The sequence below is a fragment of the Formica exsecta genome, unplaced genomic scaffold (genome assembly GCF_003651465.1).
Source record: "Formica exsecta isolate Colony F162 unplaced genomic scaffold, ASM365146v1 scaffold733, whole genome shotgun sequence".
Classification (NCBI taxonomy): Eukaryota; Metazoa; Arthropoda; class Insecta; order Hymenoptera; family Formicidae; genus Formica; species Formica exsecta.
The window spans coordinates 530,638-537,720 of NW_021853499.1; positions in this window are offsets into that span (position 1 = coordinate 530,638).

Below are 7,083 nucleotides of genomic sequence, written 5' to 3' on the forward strand. Positions count from 1 at the left end.
TCCCTAAACGGGCCGAATCGTTCGTCCAACAAGCTGTGGGTCCGTCGAGCTTGAGTCTTAGCTGAAAATACAGTTTGGCTCGAAATTTAAATGGTGTTAGCCCAACTCTGTATTACACAAATACATATATATTTCATTAATCTGTATATTTAATTAATAAATGTGCACACCAAAAAACAAAATTGTTAACTTGACTAAAACCGTTCAACTAATTACCATTTTTTAAATTGAAATATTTATATATTTAAGTCAAATATACGTCATGTTATATTTAATATGTCTTATTTGATTTAAATATATAAATATTTCAATTAAAAAAATGGTAATTAGTTGAACGGATTTAGCCAAATTAACAATTTTTTTTTTTCAGTGCAGAAGAAAAAGAAGACAGAGGGTACAGTTGTCAAAAATAGATACAGTAAAGGTGAGAAGTCATCGTCGAAAAGCTTTATTACAAAATTCAAGAAAGCTGTCTTTTTTCACGCTCCTTTTCAGTGAAACAATGGTCGTTTTTTCGCTCGTTTTCAGAACGGTCGACTGCAGTTAATTATCTCAAACTACTTCCTAAATGTTCACAACAGCCGAGTAAAATGGTGAAACGTGCGAATTTGAAATACGCTCTTTGGGGCTTCAATATTCGCTATCGAAAGATTTTACCTTTGTTCTTTGTATGTAAAATCATCAGTCATTATCTCTGATGAACTCCGCAGATTATTAATGCTTCGATCGTGATACTAAAACTCGTATCTTACAAATATAAAATGTTTTATATATAATTTGCGATGTACTTTCATTCGCGCTTTTTGGAATACGCGCGCGAAATCTCACCTCGATTAATAAAATAGAGAGATGTTAGGTGTCTGTAAAAACTTTCTAGCGTGTCAACGCGAAATTGGGTACTCGTATCTCGTTCATCCCGTGGAAGTCATTAATGAACAAAGGAACAATACGACGAGAGATTGGGCGCTCCATCATGAGTTTTGATGAAGCGACACTAGATTGTCAGTTCACCTTCCGGAACAAACGCAAACGAGTTTCAAAGAATATTCATTTCATTCTAATATCGTGCTCTTTTATGACATCGTCTAATGCTTAAATACACTCATATATATATAATACTAATAATATTATAAATATATTATTATTATCGTAAAAAAATTGCAAAATTGTTATTTAATAGAATTTATTATTAAAAAACTAAATGTTTGTTTTTTTTGCAAGCTTATAAAAAATCCTTCCTGGAAATTCCCGTCCCCACCGGGAACCGGGTGTTACGGAAGGTCGGTGAAGTCGATGGCGAGTGAAAAAAGGAGTAGGAGAAGACGAGATTGTCAAAGGGACAATCCACGCTTCTCCACGCGGATGCCGGTTTGGCTTTTTCGGACGCCGCGAAGTGGTGGCGGCAGGGACTGTCGCCTCGTACGCAAACCTGGTGGGGGACAACGCGAGAGAGTTTTACGCACCGAAATGAAACTACTCGGAGAAAGTGAGAGCAGACGTGGCGGCGCCGGCGAACACCGACGACGGCGCGAGACAGGCCAGGCGTTCTTCGGGACTCCTCGAGAAGAGAGGATAGACATGTCTCCTCTCATGGTCTGAAGAATAGACACGCTCCATCGGATCGTCCGGGGTCCACAAGAGGACTCCGCGGATTCGTTAGTTTCGAATCGAAACTGCCTCGGAGCAACTGGAAGAAGTCACGGAGAAATTTAGAAATAGTCTATTAGAAATCAGTGGCAGTGAAAAAGAGGTGTTGTACTCGTATGACGGCAATAACTCGAAGATTCAGAGGAGCGGAACCTCGCGATCGCGGGTGCCGAAATCGCGGCGTTTCCAAAGTATCAGAGCGACCTCGTTAGTCACTGAGTCGACAGTTGGACACTTCATTGTATCGCCGATAACAGCCGATTACACGACGTTGTCATGTTTGGTTTTCTCGTAATTCTGGATATGTAAGTCGCGAGTGTTCCAAGAGTTCTTTTTGTGACACGTGATCGGGAAATTGGGGAGAACGCGATCGATCGATGACGAAGAACACACCTCGCAGTGATACACAGTGAACAAGCACTCCTCAGCAACGGTATCCTCGATTGTGTTATGGTGCTGAGGACTACCTCGGTCAGACGAGGCAGACGAAGAGGTCGCAGAAGAGAGGGCGGCGGAAGTAGCCCCATCCTGGCGGATTTCCCCCGAGAAATCGTTCGCGTTGGTTCGATCAGCCGAGGAGAAATCCGGGAAGGTCACGTCTCGTGAGTGAATCGGTGAGTGCAGTCTCACGCCGATTTGTCTATCCTTCTCTCTTGCAAATCGGCGAATACTTGGTCTAAATATTTTATTCCTCTCTCGCGCGTTTTCTATTTTCTAATCTTATTACGCTAGAACAAGAGGATGCGCGAGAAATCTACGACTAATTTCTATAAGTAAAATAAAAGTGAATAAGAACAGAACCTGATTCGTACCTGAGTAGTACCTACTTACTATATATGAACACTGCAAAATGCTTTAAAACTATAACGAATATTGTTTATTTAACTGGGAGAAAGCAGCTCGTGAGAGAAAAGATTGTTACGCTTCCGTAATGAGAGATACAATTTAAAATTCATAATCAGGCCATTCATACGTGTATACAGTTCATTATCGCAAAAAGACAAAGTTGGTAACAGAATGGTGCTTTCTTCTCGACATAGCGTGTTTAAGGATCTATCTTTCGATCTATCTTGAGAGACTCGTATTTTTTTAACAATGCAAAAATCTGTGTGCGTAAAAAGAGTGATCGGCTCAGCTTCGAAAAGGAAAACTTTCTCCCGTAGTCTCGTGTGCTTGATCGTATAAACGATAAATCGCGTGTGCGAAGAATTAAAAAAACGGCAAGAATCAAATTTATTCGATTTACTATCGGAATCAATGCGATGGATTAAAACGGAATGCTCGGTTTCGTTAAGCTTAACGTTTGATTAAATGCGGCAGTTATATTATAAAAGCAGCAGGGAGAAAGCAAGATCGCCTTCGTGTAGAGCACCTATCTTTCCAAGGAGAAGCTATCAGCCGTCTCTTATACGTATAAAAAGTGTGTTAAGCGAAAAACGCGAACCGATGCGCGGTGATTTTAATGCATGGAAGCGATCGGTGCCACGTTCGTTCCCAATCTCGATTTTAATTTTGTTCAACGTCTATTAAGTCTAATAATATACGCTAATACGTTAATGTAATATCTCGTTTATACATAAATTCTTATATAGTAATAGAGAAAGAGAGAGAGAGAGAGAGTGTGTTCCATAAAAAATATTCAATATCAATCTTAATATAATATTAATTCGTAACTTTAATATAATTCATAACTACGTGTTCATTAGTCTTAATTAGAACACTTTTTCATAATTGACATAATTGACACTAATAATAAATGATCGCGTGACTGTGGAAATCACGGTCGGTCCTTTTTCAAAGAAATTTGATGCAACTATTATACACACGAAAGTTTCACCGTAAAAACTCTTACTTTATAAAAAATGTACATAGAAATTTATGCCAACAAAATAATATACTAGAGAAAATAGTGAAAGAGACTAAAATATATGTTCCTTGAAAATCTTGGATGGAGATGAATGTGATATGTTTTTGATAATTTCGCGTGGAAAAAAAATCTTTCCGCTAATTTTGTAAACAATACTGTAAAAAATTTTATAATAATTCAGACATATTTTTATTTGAATTTTCGTCTGAAAGAAATTTCAGATAATCTGTCAATCATCAGAGTCGTTTTTCTAAAAGTTCAAAAGAGTCTGTTTGAAAATTCAGACAGCATTCTGTTTGAAAATTAGACAGCGTGTCTACAAAAAAAGCTGCGGACGCTTTGCCCGAAGTTTCAGTCAGTTTTTTTTTTTATAGTGAAGGACACAGTTTTGTAAGATCGCCGGTTTAAAACGCGAACCTTTGCGTCACGTGGCGTAGTGTCGCTTTCGAAGAGGAGGCTCTTTTATTTTTAAGTTGCCATCCTCGTAGGCAGTGAAAGTACTTCCGTTCTTTCTCAAAACGAAACGCTCGCGACGGCGCATTGAGGATGCACGCTTCGGTACCGTTGTACACGCGTTGCCCAAACACACGTCGTGGTTTACGTAACGGAATTCGATAGAGAGATCTGAAGAGAAACGTGGAACTCGAAGAGTCGCTACATGAGTAGACTTTTAACTCGTGTTATTTAAATCAAACTATAAGTCGTGAAAGCGGTTGCACCGGATTTTGTAAGAAGTAAATGTTTATCAATAGAATCTCTTTTGCGGGACGCGCGATTTTTTCATATCATTTTAATTTGCTGAAAAACGTTTGCTCGTTGCTGCTACACATTCATCGTCTTCGGAAACGGACCAGAAACCCAAGTGAGAAAAGATTCATTACACAATGGAAAGTGTTCGTCACGAAAGATATCGGTGAATTAGACCGCGAAAATGTTTACTCCTTTCAAGGCCATGAATAAGATCACTCGCTGCGACGTCAAGATTTCTTCGGTGAAGAAACCGGTTCTTATTTCTCAAAAGGAAACGCGCGCGCGCGCGAATGCGTTTCCAAAACGCATTTATAAAAACAAATTTTAAGTGTCCAACAATAAGTGTCATCTGTCAAAATTTTTACACGCGAGTAAAAGCTTTTCAAAGTCGTTGCGTTCGCTGTAACCGCACCGGTTACGTCAGCGAATTTGACAATTGAAGAATAAAGAGCTCTTCTGTTTTATTTGAAACATACTTGAACAGTCCTGATAAATTTAAAATGGTTTAAATGATTTATAACAAAGAAACGTACGAAGGAATTAATTGTTATGGTTGATGAAATATGATGTTCTGATAAATAAAATGATATAAATCGTAACGCTATCATTACACGGACTCCTTCGATTACATTTTTATTATATATTAATAATTATATATATTATATATATAATATTTTTTTTGTGATACATCGCTTGTAAGATTATCCTTATATTTTCCGAAACATTAGCCGCGTCCGGTTAAGTAGATACGGTATGTTTAATAAAGCGCGCACGAGATGTAATAGCGTTTCATTTTGTTCGACGTTGAGATATATTATTTAGGTTTATATTATATAATTCCAAACGCGTGCATGCACATAGATAAGTACAGCATTATCACTGACATTATCATTGACGGTCGTGGCTCGGTGGCGCGTGCCACCGCTTTTCTTCGTGACGCTTGGCCGGTTCCCATTGTCATGTAGCTATTGTCATAGCTATTAGGGCGCGTACACGCGATGCTTCGAGGAAAAATTGTGGCCCATTCGTAGCGGAACGCACGAGAGAACGGCTATCCTTCGGAAGTTTGGGCGAAAGTAATGCTCGCGCGTGGCGCCTGGAGAAAGTGATGTACCCCGCTTCCCCCCTCGTTCTTTTAAATGTCGATTCACGCGAGAGAGGAAGAAGATATCCGATCAGGGGACCGATCCATGTGGGTGCTTGCACGTGCACGAGCTTTCACTGACAGCTGGAAACGGCGACGTCTCCAGTTGGTCCAAGCGGCCAGTTCTGTGAATTTAGAATTTTTGCGATTCGATAAACTATGACAAAAAAGTCGATCGCCTTTAACTGTCGATTCGAATTTGAAGACTGAACTACCAACCCGGAAAAAAAATTAGTTGCAGTTGGATTATAATTGAAATATCTCCTCATACATATATCGTATATTGTTATACGCATGATATACATTACAGTTTGATTTCACAATTTAATAATCGCGAATCAAGATACGCTCGACGGAGCTGAAAATTAAAAAAAAAAAAAAAGAAGATCGCAGCGTTTCGTTGCTTGCATTCCGCTAGGGCAAAAAAGAAAGACGTTCCGTCAGAAATTGCAATCGAGCGATTATGAGAATCGGAGCAGAAGCGATTGCGTTACAGTAATAATCGAACACATAAATTTGCATGCATTCGCCGTATTTGACGTATTTGCAGGGTACAAAAGAAATAAAAATAGAAGAGGGAGGGGGGGGGGACAAAAGAGGTAGATGTGGAAATTCCGAGAACGCGATATTAGCAACGATTTGTAACTTCCGTCGTGTCGGGGCGGCGGGTAGCACCGCGTGAACGTGAACTTCACACTATGCACGCAAGAAGTACACTTTCACTTCTGGTGGATCCACGTGACGGAGAGCCAATGACCTACTAACACATCGAACCGTTCACCAAGCGCCGCCGCGATTGATAGTGGCTCGACAAGGCCGTCCACCAGGGATTATTCAACAAACAATTATATCCTTCTCCGGTTTTTCTTTTCTTTTTGACATTTCCCGCCATATTTGTCTAGACTGAACGTCAATCAACGTCAATCAGATCTTTCGCATGTATATCGTAAACCTCAGAAATTTGGCTTTTGAAAAAATTTAGCTACGAAGGATCCACTCATATTTTTCTTCTTATAATAAAAATTTATAGATCCATTAATTTGAAATTAACTTTTTATTATTAATATTAATTGAATTTTATGCGATTGAAAATATAAAGATTTATAGATTTTTCAGATGCTTTCGAGGTGCTAATAGAGAAATTCTTATTAAAGTTTTGCGGTTGGCGCGTCGTTTTCTCTCGCTAATGTTGATGATAGGCAATAATTCTATTCGGCAGCGATGTTGATGGATTTAAGCGCTCATAGTGAATCTTCTTGGGTATAAATGTCTTGATGTTTGGTTCCGGGTGAACTTCTTTACTTTCACTCGTTACGAAGGATCGTGACGCAAACTGGATTTTGTCTTGTCGCGCCGAGAGGAATTCACGGGCCACGAGGAAGTTGTTTTTTCCACTTTGCCTCTAAGCGTTACCTTATACAGTGGAATCTTTCTCTATTTACTCACGCAAAGAATAGTAGATAATAAAATCTAAATTTGAAAAAAATGATTGCTCTACAAAGCAAGATGTTGACACGAACCTCAAGCGATTGAAAGATTTTATAATAAATTTCAAGAAAAAAATATTCGAAAAGATAATTACATATATAAAAAAAAAAATATTTTGATAAATAATTTCAAGCGAATTTTTTACTTGAATAAGATTTTAACATTTTTACTAAAATATATTTTGCAT